We start from the raw sequence: 22,203 nt of genomic DNA, 5'->3' as shown, positions 1-22,203 counted from the left end.
GAGTTTCTCTATTGTTGAATTGACACATATTTTAGACAAAACCTTTTAATAGACAGCTGGTCTGTATACCAATGTCTTTGAAGAATACCCAAAGCACAACCTTTGTAATTGCAGACATAAGACTCATGACTAATCAGCACAGTAGATCCACATTTGAACGGGCTCACCAGTGACCCTTAGGAGAGCTAAGTTCACAGGACAGTGTGTTAACTTTCCTAAAGCTCTTTGGAAATGAAGTGCTGCCCAATACTCATTAATTTTAATTATTTCTGATGAAATTGTTCTATCAGGAAGTGCATTAAAATTATCAGCTAAAATCAGACTTTGGGAATTCCTGCAGATTTCCATCATTCTATATGGGCTAATTGAGGCTTATTCTATCTGATTCCCTTTAGTGATAACATTACTGTGTTTCGTTCAGTTTTGTTTTCTTTCTGTAATTTATGCATAAGCAAAGATCAAAATGACAATGGCCTGCATTCGATGTGAAGGAGTGTTGGATGCTTTGTGGCAGACATTTTATCAAAGTAAAAGGCTTTTCCAGCAACAGGAGTCCCTTCAGTGTGGGTTGGGACACTCTATAACATAGTGTATACTTTCTTATTGATCTGTAAAAATATTTACAAATTAATGTATGTGAATCTTTGGTCTGAGATATGTATTCTCACTATATTTGCTGGCTTGCATTTTTACTTTCTTGATCATGACATTTTATAAATTCATGTTCTGAATTTTAATAAAATTCTATTTATCAATATTTCCCTTCACTTATGACTTTTTGTTGTTTCATTTTTATCCTGAAGAAATTCTTATTTATACCAAGGAAAATAAAAAATATTCTTCTATTATTTTTCCTGAAAAATATTATTTTCTTTTTCCATCTAGGCCTACAATTCAAATGGAGTTGACTTTTTATGTATGGTATACGATGGGTGTCAATGTTCATGCTTTTCCCCATATGAATATTCAGTTGTTCCAGCATAAACAGAGTGGCATGTATTGTTATAAATGAAGTGACAATATAAGAAGATTTATATCTGTATAAGTAGGGATGACTTTATTCTGTTCCATTCTTCTGCTCTTTGATTCTTATATCAGCGACACTACTTTAATTATTGTAAACTGGAAATAAGTCTCTAACAGGCAGTGCAAGCCCTTCAACTTCATTCTTCTGTAAAAAAAACGTGTATTCACAATTCCTGGCACTATGCAGCTACATATAAGTTTTAGGTTCATTTTGTCAATTTCATCAGGAAATAAAACCTCTAGGAATTTATTTTAAATAACATTGGATCCACGGATCAATTTTAAAAGAAATAACATTTTTACTCTATTGAGTCCTTAAATTCATAAAGTGAATAAACCCTCAAGGTTGCTGCTTTCTAATGGCCAAAATCCCAGAGGAAAAAAAATGACTACAAATATACACGTCCCTTTGATATGTTTTATTCTTCTTGAATCTTGGCCCCTCTATAACTGACTGCTCTCCAGTCCCTTCAAGACTGTTTTTATGGGGGGAATTCCCCAAAAAACTTTCTTTTCTTTAAAAAATTTTATCTAGAATATATGGTTTGATTATATCTACATTGCAAAAGCTAGAAGAAAAATCTTTAATAATTTATTTTCATTATGAAAAGTTATAAATTGTTGAGATTGGTGAACTAAAATGTTCCAAATCTAATTTGTGACAGGCACAATGACAATGTAAGAAATATTTTGTTCTTACCCATTCCAGGATTTTAAGCTTTTATGTAGAAGGATGTGGCACAAAAATGTTTATTCTCAGATACAATAAGTGGGAAGATACTTCTCAAAGTCCAGGAAACTGCTTAAATAGGCATCCTATAAGTTCCTCTCTTTTGGAAATACTTTCCATTAAAACAGATCTTTATTTTTGGAGAAAACCATATGCTGGTTTACCTAGAAAGTGTCTATGAGTGGTTCTGTATCAGGAGCATAGCCAACCACTGCAGATTCCACATTTTCTGATATCAGAAATAACAGCATTTACTTTATCTTATTTTGGGGTAATCTTTTACAATATTGGTATAACAGTTATAAGGCAGAGTACAAAGATCTTTTGTGACTGTGCATAAATATCATATTTGCATAAGTGTTTTAATCACAAACACAGAATCTGAAATTGATAGAAATCATATTGATCTTTAGTAACTCACATTACATTTATGTTAATAATGAATGCGATGGCAGCATCATAAATATGCAAAAGAGCCCCACATCAGCCTAAACATCACCCGTAATTTGTAGGCTTACACTCATAGAAAACCACTAATGGAATGTAGTGCATTTTCTTTTCTATGAATAGTCAAATGTCATGCATAATGTAAGAGTGCAACTGCTAATAGCAGTCAGGCAGGAGCATTTAAACTTGTTCATATGGGCAGTACAAACTGATCTTTGAGGCGGCCCATAACAAAATACTTCTCTGCCTTTACCCTGCCCTGATTGTCCAGTTATCCTTTTCCCCAGAGCTGATATTTATAGGAAGCACAGAAATGATTATTTTGGTATTTAGGGGATACCTACCATATGTAGGAGAATGGTGGCCAATTAATACCTAACAAATCAAGGCCAAAATTCTCTAAAGCATCTGCACAACCTGTTTTATGTCAGAGTATCAGAACATTCTTCCAGGATATCCATTATCACTATATAGCCTCGTGATATCTATTACCACACCTTCCTTTTTGTGTAAAAAGTCTTACAGAAATGGTAACATTGAAGTCATCTGCAAATAACTGGAGTCAGAGACTTAGTTGTTGCAGTTCACAGGATGATTATGTTAATACAAAAAAACTGGTTTAGGCTGTAATAAAGAATAAAAAGCATTTATTTGAATATATTTGATTGCATTTATCTGCAATCTGAGAGAGGTAAATTCAGGTAGCAACCCAAACTGTGTTCTGGAGAGAACAAAGAAAGCCAGATTTATAAAAAGGCAAAAACCACAAAATGTAATTCTTTCATGCAAATGAAGGATTGCTGTCTAGGTTAACTAGGATTGGCTAGTTCCTATATGAAAACGAGGGTGGCGAAAACTACAGAGAAGGAAATAGAGTTCATGTATGCCCATGTAGCAGTTGTTGTTCCAGGAACAGTATGGCTCCAGGACTTTCTGAGCTGAGTTTAGCAACAGGTTACAGGTTTAACAACTTATTAGCAGCACTGGGTACTGAGGCATAAGATGTGCAGAGGCTCCTCTTCCTTAATAGTCTCCTGACTCTACCAATATTTTAAATGACTCTCTCAGCAGCGTTTATTTCATTTTACTTTCTCCATTATCAATTAATGACACCTAACCCTAGGATTATTATTGGAAGCTCCAGGAAATGATCATTTTTAGAGGAATCTTATTTGACATGAATATCAAGTGTTTCATCAACCTTGCTGTGAGCTTCTAAACCCCTACCCTGAACCCACACCAAGCTGAAACTGGAGCTGTTAGCATGAGAAGCTAAGACAGAGAAAATAAAAATGCATTTGTTGCAATATTTTATTTTTGCTTCAAATAGTATTCCTCCAGACCACCATATCTACATTTCTATATATCTATCTCTAAGTATAGGTGCATTTATCTGGAGATATAATGCTTAGACACATAGATATAATGCTTCTATAAGCAGTAACTGATTTAATCCTCATGATATACCTATATCTCAGGAAATATTATTAATCAGATTTTCAGCTGATGAAACTGAGACCAAGAGCTACTACTAAATAAATGGGCCCAAAGTTCATAGTTAGTAAATAAAATGAAACAAGGTTTTACACCCATGGAATTAACTCTATAGCCTGTACTGGCACTTGGTAGGCAGTTAAGACATGTCTGTTTTATTCAATTTAATCAGAGCTTGGAGACCAAATAGGATGAAAAATATTTTATTTCATTAAGAAAAAAAGCAGTTGAGAATTTAATCAAATTTTTCTTAAGAGATAATCAGTCTATTTAGGGTCAATATGCACAAATTATATATAGATACATTTATACACATATATATTTATATATTATTCAAAGAAAAATTGAGTTTACTAGTATTGATAAACAACTTAAGGTACAATCTACATGCCATTGGGCATCAATTACATTTCTACAAGGGTCTAGCACAGATTTACAGTCACAGTTAATGGCATGTGAAATTGATGGAAGAAAGTATTGATGTTCAATAATAAAGCAATCAGATTCTCAGAAGGCCAGATAGTTTGAACATCTTTCAGAAAATGTCATTTATCTAAGTTGACATGCAAAATGCTCTCATATTTCAAAAAGAATGATGGAAGTATCAAGCTAAGTGTATTTATCTTTGTGACTGTGTTTTGTGGTACATGAAAAATAGAGAATAAAGGTAAATATTGAAGTCTATCACTTGAATATTTGGCTACACATTGCCAAATATTCAGAAACATTTGGTGTGGTATTATATGGTGATACTATAGTATTAGATTAATAATTTTCAAACAATAATGAACTCACAGAAAGAGAAACTAACAAAAAGAATCCCATTTACCATTGTAACAAAAAAAGTAAGATACCTAGGAATAAACTTAACTCAGGAGGTAAAAGACCTGTACTCAGAAAACTACAGGACGTTGAAAAAAGATATAGAGAAAGACATAAACAAATGGAAGAATACACCATACTCATGAATTGGTAGAATCAACATCATAAAATGCCCATACTACCCAAAGCAATTTATAGACTCAATGCAATCCCCATTAAATTACCAATGGCATATTTCACAGACCTAGAACAAATGCTCCAAAAATTCATATGGGATAAAAAAAAGACCCTGAATAGCCACAGCAATCCTGAGAAAGAAGAATAAAGTTGAAGGGATCACAATACCAGATATCAATCTGTATTACAAAGCCACTGTCCTCAAAACTTCCTGGCACTGGCACAAGAACAGACATATAGACCAATGGAATAGAACAGAGAACCCAGAAATCAACACAAGCCATTATGCTCAATTAATATTTGACAAAGGAGGCAAGAGCATACCATGGAGTCAAGACAGTCTCTTCAATAAATGGTGTTGGAAAAATTGGATAGATACATGCAAAAAAAATGAAACTAGACCACCAACTCACACTATACACGAAAATAAACTCAAATGGATAAAGGACTTAAACGTAAGACGGGAAACCATAAAAATCCTAGAAGAAGCCATGGGCAGCCAAATAGCAGACATTTGTTGCAGCAATATCTTTGCCCATACAACTCCTAGGGCAATGGAAACTAAGGAGAAAATAAACAAATGGGACTACATCAAAATAAAAAGCTTCTGCACAGCAAAAGATACCATCAACAAAACAACAAGAAAGACCACTGCATGGGAGAACATAATTGACAATGCTATCTCAGATAAGGGTTTAATCTCCAAAATTTACAGGGAACTCATATAACTTAACAAAAGGAAGACAGAGAATGCAATAAAAAGTTGGCAAAAGGCCTAAATAGACACTTTTTGAAAGAGGACATACAGAAGGACAAGAGATACATGAAAACATGCTCAAAGTCACTAATCATCCATGAGATGAAAATCAAAACAACAATGTGGTACCATCTTACACCTGCTGGAATGGCTATCATCAACAAATCAACAATTGACAAGTGCCAGATGCAGTGAAAAAGGAACCCTTGTGCACTGCTGGTGGGCATGCAGACTGGTGTAGCCACTGTGGAGAACAGTATGGAGTTTCCTCAAAAAGTTAAAAATGGAACTCTCATTTGACCCAGTGATCCCACTTCTAGGAATATATCCCAAGAAACCAGAAACATCAATCAGAAAGGACATATGCACCCCTATGTTCATAGCAGCACAATTTACAATAGCTAAGATTTGGAAACAGCGTAAGTGCCCATCAGCAGATGAGTGGATTAAAAAACAGTGGTATATCTATACAATGGAATACTATGCTGCTATAAAAAAAGAAGGAACTTATACCATTTGCAACAGCATGGATGGACCTGGAGAGAATTATGCTAAGCAAAATAAGGCAGTCAGAGAAAGATGAATATCACATGATCTCACGCATTTGTGGAATATAAGGAACAACATAAACTGATGAACAAAAATAGATCCAGAGATAGAGAAACACCAAACAGACTGTCCAACCTCAGAGGAAAGGTGGCGGGGGTGGGGGAAGGGGGGTGTGGAGAGGGTAAGGGATTAACCAAAGAACTTGTATGCATGCATATCAGCATAACCAATGGTCACAAACACTGGGGCAGTGGGGGCTTGTTCTGGGGGGTGGAATGGCCGGGGAGGGGTCAATGGAGAAAAAAGGAGACATGTAATACTAAACAATAAAATAATAATCTATATAATAAAGAGCCAGTGTCGTAACCACCGATTATGACGGAAAGCTTCACCAGCACTGACTGGGGCCAATGCCAGAGCGCGACACAGCACTAACTGCCTAGGGCAGCGGTTCTCAACCTGTGGGTCATGACCCCTTTGGCGGTCGAACGACCCTTTCACAGGGGTCGCCTAAGACCATCCTGCATATTAGATATTTACATTATGATTCATAACAGTAGAAACATTACAGTTATGAAGTAGCAATGAAAATAATTTTATGGTTGGGTCACAACATGAGGAACTGTATTTAAAGGGCCAGAAGGTTGAGAACCACTGGCCTAAGGGGCTGCGGATCAGGCCTGGAAAGAGGCCTGCAGAGAGAGAGGCAGGGTCTGATCCGTAGCCTCTGTGGCAGCCGTTGATCAGAACTTGCCTCTCTTTTTCTCCTAGCCTGGCCAACAGCCGTGCCTCCATTTCTCTCCAGGCCTCCACCAGGGGTGCTGATCAGCCTCGCCTTTCTGATCAGGCCCCGTTGATAGTCCCAAGGATGCTGACTGGCATAGAAACAGACCAATCAGAACTAAATCTGGGTGAATGTAAGGAGCCAATGGCTGCGTAGGAGGCAGAGCTTTTGACGCTGACTGGCATAGAAACTGACCAATCAGAACCAAATTTGGGTCAACTGTGAGGAGCCAGTGGCTGCCTAGGAGGTGGATCTTTTGATGAGGACTGGCATAGAAACTGACCAATCAGAACCAAATTGGCTGGCAGAGGAGGGCAGTTGGGGGTGAGATCAGGCCTGCAGGGGAGGGCAGTTGGGAACAAGATCAAGCCGGCATGGGAGGGCAGTTAGGGGTGATCAGGCAGGCAGAAGCAGTTAGGGGTGATTAGCAGGCAGGCAGAGAGGTTAGGGGCTATCAGGCAGGCAGGCAGGCAGAGGGGTTAGGGGCAATCAGGCAGGCAGGCAGGTGAGTGGTTAGGAGCCAGCAGTCCCAGATTGTGAGAGGGGTGTCCAACTGCCAGTTTAGGCCCGATGGGGTTGGGCCTTAACTGGTGGTCGGACATCCCCCAAGGTATCCCCGATTGGAGTGGGTGCAGGCTGGGCTGAGGGAACCCCCCTCCATGCATGAATTCCGTGCACCGGGCCTCTAGTCCTATATAATAAAAGGCTAATATGCAAATCTACCAAACAGAGGAATGACCAGTCGCTATGACGTGCACTGACCACCAGGGGGCAGACGCTCAATGCAGGAGCTGCACCCTGGTGGTCAGTGTGCTGCCACATGGGGAGGCCACTCAGCCAGAAGCTGGGCTCACAGTTGGTGAGTGCAGCGGCGGTGGCAGGAGCCTCTCCCGCCTTTGTGGCAGCGCTAAGGACCCTGAGGCAGACATCCCCCTCAGGATCCCAGACTGTGAGAGGGCACAGGCCGGGCTGAGGGATGCCCCCCCCCCCAGGGCATGAATGTCGTGCACCAGGCCTCTAGTAATAATAATAAGAAGAAGAAGAAGAAGAAGAAGAAGAAGAAGAAGAAGAAGAAGAAGAAGAAGAAGAATTTTCAATTAGATGTTGTGGTATCATTTGATAAAATTCTATTGTAGGAAGCCAACTTCCAAGATATCCCCTGTCTCCTGGGATGTTATGCTTGTGTAATCATTGCCCTTTTACTGTAGGCTGAACTTTGTCACTTAATTTTAACCAACATAATATAAGATGATTTGATGTTACTCCTGTGGTAAGGTTACAAGTGATTGTGACTTATGTTCTTTCAGCACACTCTCCATTATTTCTGCTTTGATGAAGCAATCTACCATGTTGAAAAAGTCCATGTGGTAAGGACCTGAGAGTGGGCCACTGGTGAATGAGGAGAAACTAAACTCTTTAATCCAACAACCTGCAAGTAGCTGAACTAGCCAACAACCATGTATGTGAGCATGAAAGCAGATTCATCCTCAGTAGATCCTTCAGATGAGACCTCAGTGACGGACAGCACATTAAATGTGGCATGTGATAGACTCTTGTTCAGGTCCCAATTTTAAATGAATTTATTTTGGATATGCACAGAGGATTAGAATTGCTGGGTCATATGGTATGTCTTTGTTTAATCTTGTTATAAACTGCTGCATAATTTCACATTATCCAGTTTCTCCATATCCTCTCCAAGACTTGCTATTTTCTAAGGTTATTTATTTATTTAATTATTTAGCCATCCTAGTAAATGCAAAGTGGTATCTCATTGTGGTATCTCATCCAAGTAAATGGCTTTATTTTACATTTTTCTAATACCTACTGATATTGAACATCTTTTTATGGTCATATTGGTCATTTGTATAGTTTCTTTGAAGAAATGTTTCTTCAAGGCCTTTTACCTTTTTTCATGTGGGTTGTTTGTCTATTGTTGTTGAGTTTTAAGTGTTCTTTATAAATTCTGGATATTAATCCCACATTGAATTTCAAAATATTTTCTTTCATTCATTAAATTGCCTTTTTGCTTTCTTCATAGTATTCTTTGATGGATAAATGTGTTGTTGTTGTGTTTTTTTTTTTTAATTTAAACAACCTAATATTTTATCTAATGTTTTCTTCTAAGGGTTTTGTTGTTTTAGGTCTTAAAGTTTAGGTTTTCGATTAATTAATTTTCACTTAATTGTTATATATGGTATAGGTAAGGTACGATTTTCTTCCTTTCTTTCTTTCTTTCTTTCTTTCTTTCTTTCTTTCTTTCTTTCTTCTTTCTTTCTTTCTTTCTTTCTTTCTTTCTTTCTTTCTTTCTTTCTTTCTTCTTTCTTTCTTTCTCTTCTTTCTTCTTTCTTTCTCCTTTCTTTCCTTTCTTTCATGTAGATTCATTTTCCCAGCATTATTTTTTTTTAAAAAGACTGATCTTCACCAATGAATGGTCTTGACACTCTTGTCAAAAATCAATTAAACATTATCTGACTGCTTATTTTGGGGCTTCCTATTATATTCAATTGGATTATGTATCTATTGTTATGCCAGTACCTTACTTTTTAAAGTACTGTAGTTTTGTAGTAAGTTTTAAAATTATGAATTGTGAATCCTCCAATGTCATTCTCTTTGAAGATTTTTTTTAGCTAGTCAGGTCCCTTTGCAATTCCATATGTATTTGGAAACTGGATTTTTCATTATTTTATTAAAAGTGATGTGAGAATTTTGATAGAGGTGTGTTAAACCTATAGATGGCCGATACATTATGAACTATTTTATACAGTATCTTTACTTGCATTTTGGCAGCCTCCTGACTAATAGTTTTGCTTTATAGAATACAATATTTTCATTTATGTCTTAGTTTTTGGAAGAACAGTAACATTTTAATATATGTATGTTGTTTTCTATGGAAGTTAAACCCAAAGCCACAACTTGAATAATATTAAGGCAGGCATTTCATTTACTTATAGTGGAGGTGTCTTCTTGTCTTCTTGTGAATGCCTATGTAAGTACTTTATGAACATTTTAAAATCATCATTAAAAAGTAAGTTTAAAAGACAATCAACATTTGTGAAGTAATAATCCAAGAATATTTATTAGTGCCCTTGTCCTGTGCCAAAAGGTAGCTGGTTCAATTCCTGGTCGGGGTGTGTGTGCAGGAGGCAACTGATCAATGTGTCTCTCTCTCTCTCCTCCTTTCCCTTCTTCTCTAACAATCAATTTTTTAAAAGAATATTTATTAGATTAGTTATCTTTTGTTCCTTTATAAATGATTCATCCTACTATCCCAAAGAATCTAAGAGAGTATCCTGTTTTCTCAGTATTATATAGTTTAAAATAAACAATTAAAAGAATTCCTCATAATTTGAGAGTCTAGGTAAATTCTCAAAAAGATGGTAAAGTGTTCATTTCTGAGAACCATTTTTGGAAAAGAAATGGATCCTTATATTAGGGCAATTTTTTTCTCACAAAATAAGTTAACTTTCCACATAGTATTAATGATAAATACCATCCAGGAGGTTAATTTAAAACATATGTATGTATAAACCGGCAGGGGAGGGCAGTTAGGGGCGATCAGGCAGGCAGGCAGAGGAGTTAGGGGTGATCAGGCCAGCAGGCAAAGTGGTTAGGGGTGATCAGGCAGACAGGCAGGTGAGCGGTTAGGAGCCAGCAGTCCTGGATTGGAGAGGGTGCAGGCCGGACACTGGGCCTCTAGTATATAATAATTATAGATGTTACTAGTGTATATTGCTACAAATATTATGAAAATGTGAACAGAATTAGAATACTTTTAAAAATAGAAAAAGGGCAAAAGCTCAAACATTAAAATATATCAAAAGTCATTAGTTTAAAAGTAATAGAATGTAATTGCACTTTAAAGTTGCTGGTATATATGGAAACGAGAAAATTATTTTTTCAGACATCATCCTCTTATTTTGTAATACAGAGCTATTTATAAGAAAAATAGGTAAACTTCCTAGACCTAAATATGCATGTAATTGTGAAATATGATGCATAATGTTTGATGATTATTATTCTTATAATTAAAGATCTGACTTACGATTAACAGTGTCCCAGTATTCTTCTGAAAATAGATTAGTATATGAGAATGGATTTTTTTAAAAGAAAGAATATTTTGGTGGTTCTGTAATTTAAATATTTTTTAAAGAACTTGTTTATAATACATTGAATATATAAGGCATTTTTTTCCTGGAATTCAATAAAAAAATAGCTTATTTTAAAAGTATATGACTACTATAGCAGTAAATATACTTTTCTAGAATCTGCTCTTGGTAAATCCTAATAGGCATTTTAATAATCAGTTAATGAGCATTTATGTTGATGGTATAAAATATTTTAGTCAATTATGTGTATTATATATTTATCTTACTAGTGTATAATATTTTTTATCAACTAATACAGTTATCATAGAACAGTATGTTAAACCACAAAAATAATATAAGCTTTATTTATCTTTCTCATTACTAAGTACTAAAAGTACTTTTCTCCCAAACTCTTATGTCAGTCAATAAAAGATAAATATAAAAAAAAATTCCAAAACTTTCTCATATCATAGAAAATCTAGTTTCTGTGCTTGATTGCATTTGTTCCTTACTTATTTCTCTATGTCCTTTAAAGTTTTATTGCTTTATAGATAAAAAATAAACAGAAAAAAATTACAAAAGACAATATCAAGATAATACACCTACTGGCAATAAGATAAATTATTTTTTCTCTGGCTCTATAATAATTTATTTTTCTAGAATTCCAGAGGTCAGCCTGACATAAGATCAAATACTAAATGAAGTGAGAATTGCCAAATAATTTAAAGCCATGTGAATTATTATATATCTGTTTGTTTTTGCATGTAAGGAATTTTGAAGTAACCACTCCAAATTAACAATAAGTACAAAACTGAACAGACTGAAAAACAAACAACTACCTTGGATGCCTAAGAGAAGGGAAAATATGGAACAAATCACTGCTCTCAAGATTGAGAGGTAGGCAAATACAGGGTGTCACATCCTACTGCAGTAGAGACACACAGGCAGAAATTGACACAGAAACCAGTGATGGGGTAAAAAAAATATATAAACTGTAATTGGCAAATTGCTAGAGTTTAAATGTAGACAATGCTGAGAGTTAAAAACTCCAAGGGGACCCAGCCATAGAGGGATCCCCACAGTATTGTGAGATATGCCCCCAGGAACTAAACTAGGTTTCCACAGTGAACTAGAGGCCCAGTGCACAAATTCATGCACCTTGAAAGGAACTGTGGGCAATGAGGCTGCAGTGGCAGGTCTCAGCCCATCATTGCACCCCTGCCCGACCCCTCCCACCACGGTCCCTAGTCCCTTCTCTGCTGGCAAACCCGCTCCCACCACCGCTCCCACACACTGACGGTGCCGACCCTGCTTGCACCCGCTGATGGCATGGAGCAATTGGTGCCGAAGCCCGTCAGTGGGTGCAAGTGGCAGCTGCTGCCACAATCGCCCCTCAGGAGCAGGGGGAGGTAGAGAAGCCCTCAGGGGCGATCAGGGCCTGCAGCCACCTCTAGCACCTGCTGACGCCGCCAAGCGATCGGACTGGTGTCTGCCGGGTGCTGGCAGCGGGTGCGACCAGAGCTGGCACTGGCAGCAGGTGTGAGCAGGGCCAGCACTGTCCGCAGGTACAAGAGCCGGGTGGCACCGTGGCGCACGGGAGCAAAGAATTTTCAGTAATCATCAGAGGCTCGCCTGGATGACAGCGACCAGCACCCTGCCTTGGTCTGGCGCCCCCGCTCACCTGTTCCATCATCCCACTGCGGCTGACACCTGCCATGTTCCATGCTCCGTGGCCTACTGCCGACACCCGCCATGGTCCACGCCCACCCCCTGGTGGTCAGTGCACATCACAGTGACTGGTTGTTTGGTGGTTCGGTTGTTCTGCTGTTCAGTCTATTTGCATATTAGGGTTTTACATATATATAGATACTGGAGAAAAATTCCCTGGTGCTTCCAGCAGAGGGAGGGGCAAAGGAACCTGTTTGAAATACACCAAAGCACTCACTTCTTAAGAAGGCCTGATCTTAAGGGGAACTAGTTATCCACAGCCTAACCTAACAGATACCTCATCAAAGAAGATATACATATGACAAATAAGCACATGAAAAGAAGTTCCACATCATATGTCACCAGGATAATGCAAATTAAACCTAGATACCACTATACACCTATTAGAATGGCCAGAATCCAGAACACTGACACCACCAAATGACAGTAAGGATGTCGAACAGAAACTCACATTCATTGCTAGTGAAAATGCACCAATGCTACAGACACTTGGAAACATAGTTTGGCAGTTTCTCAATCACCATTTTCTCAAAATAAATTTTATGTCTTCCACTAGTTTGAAAATTCATTGAGTTTTTAAATTATCTAGTAAATTAAATCTACCAGACTTACTAAATTTTCTCTTCATGTTAAAAGTGGTTCACAGATCTGTAAACACTTCAAGATATCGGAAGAAAAATAAAAACAACCACGTGCAAAGAATACAGAAAGTGGCAGAATATTCAAACATTTAATTTAATGGTTACTATGAGTTCAGAAACCCATCTTCTAAATTTTGCAAAAATCCTGGAAAATTACTACCGCTTGCATGGGTCTAATTTCCTCTTCCATGTTGCTTTCAAACTTGTCTATATGAAAGCTTTCCCCTTCTGTTTTCTATGTGCTGCATCATTGTTGAATGCTACATGTGAGAAAAGTGGTGGAAATCAAGTGTGTTAATAAGGCAGTAAAGAGGAATGGTTAAGAGCATGAACTTTGGAGCCAGCTCACACAAGCTTAAATCCTTACTATGAAACATTAGTACTTTTCTTACTCTCCATGTACCTCAGCAACTCTATCTGTATAATACAAACATCATAGCGCTGACTCTGTGAGGCCCATGTGAGGGTTTAACAGGTGACTGCCACACTAATAATTCTCACACTTTATTATCACCTCTTTTTCATTTTAACCCTGGTTTAGTCTTAAATGCAGAATGAAGTCAGTAATTAAATAACTAATCAACAGTATTTAGTAAAATTAAAAGGGAAGGTTGCCTTTTTTCAAATATATTTCTGCAGAAACATTCTTATGTATAAAGTACCCAAATGATCACCTAAATGTATACTATTCTTTGTTAGCAACAACAAACCAGAACATAACTTTCAAATTCTAGGGTTTCTATTTTCTCTCAATCAACTTACATAAAAAATCATTATCAATGTAAGTAATATTTAATTTAAGTGTGAGTTTAATGTATATCAATATCCATTCCTGTATGTACATACTGCTAAAAGAAACTTCAAACTGTGGATTTCTGGGTTTCCTTCAATAAATTCAGCAATTACTTCTTTTTTTCATTATATTGTAGCATCACATTGTGTGACTTGTGCTTTAATGCATCATGATAATTTACCTCATGTCCCTGCCTCATATTTTGAGATTGTACACTGCAGATGATAGGGTAAATAAGCCTTGAAAAAGCTTTGTCTCACTGCATTTGGTCTATTATGCACTGACCAGCAATCATATATATATGCTAATCATGGCTATGCTAATAACTATGCTAAATCATAGCTATGCTAACTATAATTTGGTATTAATATAAAAAGGGAAAGAAAAAGAGCACACTGAAATACCAGGACCAAAATATTTCTTGCTCTTGATGTCAAAAATCTATTTGAAGGTAGTCTACAAACAGAAAAATCTCAATAGGCAGCAAGTCTATGTTTGCTTATACACTATTCAACTTGAAGTAAGTTCCAGTGAGAAAATCCAATGCACTTGATTCCTTTTGTATTATTCATTATAGTTCAACAGACATCTGCCCTAGTCCTCCAAATGTAGGTTCCAGGACCCCAGTGGACATTATGGGCCAGAATTTAGATATTCGCTTTTCCCAATATTTGATGAAATGTAAGGTGACTGGGCTTTAGGCAATGACCTTTTCTTTAAAGTGTGTAAGCCATGCAATGCCATATTATTACCCCCCCCTTTTTTTGCTTTGATGGAAATCAAGTTCTATGCTATTTAAGATAAAAAATTAAAATATTTTTGATAAATTAAAACAAGAGAATGTAATTTTTATGAAATTGTTTGAGTGTCATTCTACTCACTGAGTGAGATCATTGGATTTTAAGTTTCTCCCCAAACATTGAGAAACTGATTTTATTTATAAAGCATATTTTTGATGCAATATGTCCTAATAATGATACTACCATATTATTCAAATGCAATTTTTGTTTAAAAATCAACATACAGAATTCAATGCATATATTTAAATAATAAGTGTTATATTGTTAGAAAAATTATAGAATTTTAATAAACAGATTTAGCTGTCAAATTTACTTTTGATAAGAAGTAAAAAACAATCAATGGAATTTTTGAGAGATAATAGAAATCCCTATAAAGAAAGTATCAGATAAGAGCTTTTTTAGTTACACTATTTCACATTGATTTTGGTAAGACACTAACAGTAAAAATTGATTACATGATGCCAATTCTGTCTTGGTGAAGGAAGGGTGAAGCTGTCCCTTTAAGTAGAAAAATTCAATTCTTTTTTTTTTCTGAAATCCAAACAACTATTTAAATTGAATGTAAAAAAATGGAACATCTTGCAATCATCCTAAAAATCTAATAATGTGCATGTTACCCAAAAAATGAATAACGTGTCCTAATAAATCATGTTGCCTATTGACTACCCAATAATGGGCTGTGCCAAGTTAAGATTAAAATATCATGTTTCCAACTTATAGAAAGAAAAACCTAAAAATGTAAAGGGAGATTTTTTTAATGCTCTTATTCAGCTTAATAACAGGTATAGGGAAAAACTATTTATATATTCCTATCAGACAGGAAATATTTATTGAAAGCACACATGTTACAATAAACTTTTATTGGTTTCATATGTCTTAATTTTAAAAGTAACTTAAATAATTATTTTATACACTCTAAGAGTGCCATTTATTTCATTACTTGCTATAATTTCTGTCTATATAGACCGGTTTTAGTAATAATAGAAATAATATTAAATATGGTTAACATTTATTAGGTATTTACCACTTGCCATGCTCTGCACTAGCCACTCTACATTTATATTATTTTATGTTTTCTTATGAGGAAGGTAATATCTCCATTCTTCATATGAAGAAACACAAGAACATTTAGAACAAAGCTAGCATGTAGAAGAACTATAATTTTTAAAACATATTTTTATTTCTTTTAGAGAGAGAAAGGGAGAGAGAGATAAAAACATCGATGAAAGACAACATTGATTGGCTGCCTCCTGCATGTCTCTCACTGAGGATAAGCCTGCAATCCAGGCACGTGCCCTGACCTGGAATGGAATGGGTGACCGCGGTGCATGGGTTCACACTCAACCTCTCAACCACATGGGCGGGGTGAAGAGCTATAATTTGAACACAGGCAGTTCTGGGGTGTGATTATTTGTTAACTCAAGCATTTTTGGGCCACAGATTTATGTTTAGTGCCATGTCTGAATTATATAGTTCTGCATCTATGGTCTCCCATGGACTAATAGAATGAGATGACACTTCTTGCAAGGCATTCTACAGGAAGTCAATAATACTGAAATGGAATACTGAGGTCTTCTTAATACCCACTTATAAAGCACTGCCCAGATATTTAATACGCAGATAAGGGTTATCTTGGAGGGTCCTTTTTAAAAAATATATTTTATTGATTTTTTACAGAGAGGAAAAGAGAGGGATAGAGAGTTAGAAACATCGATGAGAGAGAAACATCAATCAGCTGCCTCCTGCACACTCCCACTGGGGAAGTGCTCGCAACCAAGGTACATGCCCTTGACTGGAATCGAACCCGGGACCCTTGAGTCCACAGGCTGATGCTCTATCCACTGAGCCAAACCGGTTAGGGCTTGGAGGATCTTCATTCAGCTTTATTTTTCAACAATAGCAAAGGTCTCCAGGTTGTCAACTTAATCCTTCCCACTAACAGTGTTCCAGTCCAGAACTTAATTCCTTGTTTGAAACTTCCTTTCATCTCTCTCAAACCTTGCCCCACTTCAATCCAGTCTCATCTTGTTTATACTTTCTAAATTTGTGGCTTCACATTTTATTATGACACTTCACTGCTTAACGGTTTTCAAACTGACCCTAGGACTGTTCTCTTTAGCTAAGAAAATATTTTAATTTGAATGTTTTGTGGCTGGGCATATATTCTCCAGTTCAACAGCTCTTCAATTCCCCAATATCTTTTGCAATTTGTATTCATACATGCGCATTCGTGGCTGGAATTATGCAGGCAGTGGATTTTGACTTTTTAATTATTAGATAGAATCGAGTATCCTTACCTAAGTATTTGTGGTCCAGGAGGCTATGTGGTCTCTGAGTCATGCTACCTGAGTTTAAATTCTGTATGTAAGTCACAGTAGTCAAATTTACCACAGATCTATAATAATTGTGTTTGGCAACACAGTGACTGTGGGCAGATAACTTAATTGTTTTTATTTTACCAATCTCTTATCAAACAAGTGGGATGATAATGTTATTTACTACAATGCCACAATGTTACTGAGATTTTTGAGCCAAAGAGCTTAACATAGCCCTTGGCCCAGAGTAAGTGTTCATTAGGCAGTAATTATAATTATTTATTTTTCTACCCTACAACTTTCAAAGTAGTAAAACTGATCACTACCCCTTCATCAGTGCATGTTTGTGGTCTACCAACACACTAATCCTCACACACAAGAGTATTTTTCTGCTTAAGTTATTCTAGGATCTTTACCTGCAATGGCCTTTCCTGACTTTTTTTTCTAAACTTTCTCCTCATTTTCTAAACCCTAGATCAAATTTCATCTCTTCTCTGTAGCTTTACCTGAACCTTCTAAGGAGAATAATTTATCCTGTGTTCTCATAATATTTTTGCACACCTATAATACATCATTTGTCACATTGAAATACAATTAATTATTTATAATAATAGCTAACATTTGTTGAACAATAGATGACAAGTATTATGCAAAGTACTTTACATGCACTATTTCAATTTAAGTTTCAAAGTAATCCTCAATGACATCTATTTTTATTCTCATTTCTCAGATTCTTACATTTAATTCAATCAACTTTGATGGCATGTGACAAAAAGAAATAAATTGCTCAAGTACATACTCTTTGTAGGTGACTGACATGGGATTTAACTTGGGATCCTCTGGCATCAGAGAGCATCTCTTAATCACTATAATATATGACTAGTACATACCACATTCATCCCCAAACCTCAGAACAGGGATCATGTCTTATTCATCATGTTTAAACCTCAGTATTTAGAAAAGCTTCTGACCAGAGTAGCTACTCAAATAGGTGGTAGATCTGTAAATCACTTGATTAACGGGTCCTAGGAGGAGCTGAAGTACCAGAAAATTGCTAGTACAAGATTTATCATACAAAGGATGTTTAGCGTCCCTGGAAGAAACTTGTTGAAAGACCAGTGAGATAGGTAGTTATTAAAGAGACCAAGGGTTCAGCTCTGATAATCTTTGTCTCTAATAGAAATAACTTGATGCCAAAAAACAGAATGTGGAGAGAAACAGTCATGAGGATATACCATGGTAATTTTCAGGACAGCTAAAGTAATACCAAGTTGACTCATTAGAAGGAATACAGCTTACAAAGTCAATCAACTGCCAGAGCAGTTAGCTATTATTGTAAATGAAGCCATCACAAAATGTTGCATCTTAAATCAATAATCATTTGTTTTTTCTCATTTGTCTATAAATTAGCTGGTGGTTTGTCTATAAATTAGCTGACCTATGTTGACTCTACTAATCTTGTTTGGGCTAGTTCATGCATATATGTGTGCTGGCTTAAGATGGCCTTGGCTGAGACAGGTAGGAAGGTGCCAAGATCTGCCTTCAGAGAAATTACCAAATAAAGAATCATTTCAAATTTAATATATTACATGGTATATGGTTCAAAGTATACATGATGCTATCGGAATTAGAAGCAGTATTTTCATGATGATTGGAGATGATTTTATGCAGGTCAAATTATTACCGGGGCTTAGAGAAAGGCTAAATTTTTGACAAATGGGTATTTTAGCACATGGAATGACAATTGTTAACTATGTTGAGGCTACCAAGTGCAAGACATATTCAGGTAATGTCAGGTCATCCAACTGAGCAGAACATAAACAGGTACTGGAGACAGCTTGGCTGGGAATAAATTACGGATTAGTTTATGCTGAGTTATTTTGGATACATTTTATACCGTTTATATAGTCTCTTCCTCAGTTATTTTATATTTAATTGTGAAGCAAAAGAAAAGTTAAAGGAAGAAGCAATTACTCATTTGCTAGTAGAGAGACTTCTCATTAGCAGAATCATGCATAATAAATGGATAGTGATTACACGCCAAATTTCAAAGTAACAGTAAAACCTTGCCTAACCTTTTTCTCAAAGTTCTGGATAAAAGTTTCTGAACCAAACATAGCTGAGACTGCTAGGCACTAACATATAAGAGCTCTTCTTTCATAGTTTATCCCATTAGAAAACATAGATAATAATAGTATAAAGACACCATCTACTTTCTCCTGCTCAGCTTTTCCTTACTGCTGCAAAGTGATTAGTGTTGGGACGTCCGGGACAAGGACTTCTTTGCTGATGGAGTGGTTAAATGATGTGGAGCCACTTTTCACTAGCAAAGCTGATAACTGCATGGAGCAGAATGACAAAGCCATTAGCACATGTCCATGGTCCTCTCCCTAAACAGAAACTCCCACAGCAGGATGCTTCCAGAGACAGGAGACTGTTCATTGCTACACCCATCAGTCTTCTGAAATCAATGATAATGAAATATAACAACAGAGAATAAAAGTCGTCCGTGAATTTTAGTGTAACTAATTTGAGGTACCATTAAATTCAGCTGATACCTGAATATAAATATTTTATTCCAAAAGTTTCAAGTAAGAAGGCAGGCTCTGTGTTTATTTTACATTTTAGTTACACTTTATTAGATTCAAGCTCACTTCAACAAATGTTACATGCTAAAAGAGCTTCTGTATTATATATTTAATGTTCATATTACTTTTTAATTTTCACTGACTATTCATAACTTGAACTTAAACTTTGTTCTTCATTTAAATAGAGAAAGATTTTTAAATTAGTCCCTGGCTATTTATACATAACTATCCAGAGCTGAAACTAACTTAACTCTTTACATGTTCTTCCAACTCTTTTTCAATTTTACTTATAGAAAAGAAAATAAATAGATTCTTCTTATCTCATTCTGCATATTGACATTATAATATTTTAAATATTTACATTAGTTCAGCTGACAATATTTTGAGGCTCATAAGCTTTTCCTATTGTTAGATTATCAATGAAGTTTGTCTGAATGACAATCAGAAATTATGAATGTTATCAGAGAAACAGTTTTATTGGTTATAGCATTTCTTCCTTTTCAGGAAGCATTGCCTAAATATTACAACCTTTTTCACAAACCAGAGCTTTGTGATTATTTTTTATAGGCTTTCAACACCTTTAGAAATGTGCATGTTTAAATACGTATACGTTGCTTGAGCTTTTGTTATTGCAGATTTAAATAATTGTAATTATTATTATTTAAAAATATTTTTATTGCTTTCTAGAGAGGAAGGGTGAGGGAGAGAGAGGAAGGGTGAGGGAGAGGGAGATAGAAACATCAATTGATCAGCTGCCTCCTGCACACTCCACACTGGGGATTGAGCCTGCAAAAGGGACATGTGCCCTGACCAGGAATTGAACCATGACCTCCTGGTTCATAGGTCAGTGCTCAACCACCGAGTCATGCCAGCCGGGCAATAATTGTGATTATTGATTTCAGTAGTATAAAAGGTTGTTTAAAACTATTATTATTTATCTTAAAATTTTATTGAATTTTATTGGGGTGACATTTGTTAATGAAATATAGATTTCAGGTGTATGATTCTATAATACATCATCTGTATATTGTATTTTGTAATCACCACCCCAAATCAAGTCTTCTTCCACCCTATTTATCCCTCCGTTACCCTCTTCTACCTCTCCCACCCTCCTTTCCCTCTGGTATTTACCATATTGTCATCAATGTCTATGAGAGTGTATTTTTTTGCTTAATCCCTTCACCTTTTTCACCTAGCCCCACACGTCCCTTCCCCTCTGACAGTTATCAGTCTGTTCTCTGTTTCTATGAGTCTGTTTCTATTTTGTTTGTTTATTTTGTCCATTAGATTCCCCATATAAGTGAAATAATATGGTACTTGTATTTCCCTGACTGGCTATTTCACTGAGCATAATACTCTGCAGGTCCATCCATGCTGTCACAAAAGGAAAGATACTCCTTTTTTACAGCCAAGTAACATTCCATTGTGTAGATGTACAACAGCTTTTTTGTACACTCATCTTCTGATGGACACTCAGGCTGCTTCCAAATCTTGGCTATTGTAAATAATGCTGCAATGAACAAAGGATATATATCCTTTTGAATTAGTGTTTCAGATTTTTTAAAAATAAATTCCCAGAAGTGGAATTGCTGAGTCATAAGGCAGTTCCATTTTTAATTTTTAAGGTAACTCCATACTGCTTTCCACAGTCTGCATTCCCACCAAGAGTGTTCATGCACGAGGGTTCCATTTTCTCCACATCCCCACCAACACTTGTTGTTTGTTGATTTATTGAGATAGCCATTCTGGCAGGTGTGAAGTGATACCTCGTCGTGCTTTTAATTTACATTTCTCTGATGGTTAGTGACAATGAGCATCTTCACATATATCTATTGGCCATCTGAATGTCCTCTTCTGAGAAATGTCTTTTGAGGTCCTTTGTCCATTTTTAGTTGGATTGTTTTTGGTTTGTTTTTTTTGGGGGGGGGTGATGAGTTTTATAAGTTATTTATAAATTTTGGATATTAACCCCATCAGGTGTACCATTGGCAAAATGATTATGTTTTATTTCATGTTTATCATCCTTATGCAACACAGACATTTTTCCTATATTATACACATTTATCTCTTTATATAACTTTTCCTAATTATGTGCTAATGAATAATGAATACTATAAACTTGTGATGTTTAACTAAATTTTTAAGAATCAAATATGTATTTTAAAAGTTCCCTTTGTTTCACACTATCAATGTGTTTCTGCCTGTTGTTATCACTAAAAATTGTACTAATGTACTTTACTCATCTGTGTGTGGTTCAAAATAATTTCCCCCTGGCAGAAAGATATAATTTGTTTGAAATTTGATAATATGTTTGTCAAATAGCAGTGGCAATCTCTGTGTGTCTATTATGAATATGTTAATCTTATATGATGAAAATGGTCCAGAACCATTCTTTTGAAAAACAAAAATAACCTTATCATTGAAAGCACCAACTCTAGAACTAGACTCCCTGGATATGCCTCTTGGC

This window comes from Myotis lucifugus, unplaced genomic scaffold, assembly GCF_000147115.1.
Source record: "Myotis lucifugus unplaced genomic scaffold, Myoluc2.0 scaffold_407, whole genome shotgun sequence".
Lineage (NCBI taxonomy): Eukaryota > Metazoa > Chordata > Mammalia > Chiroptera > Vespertilionidae > Myotis > Myotis lucifugus.
Note: the sequence above shows the minus strand (reverse complement) of the source record.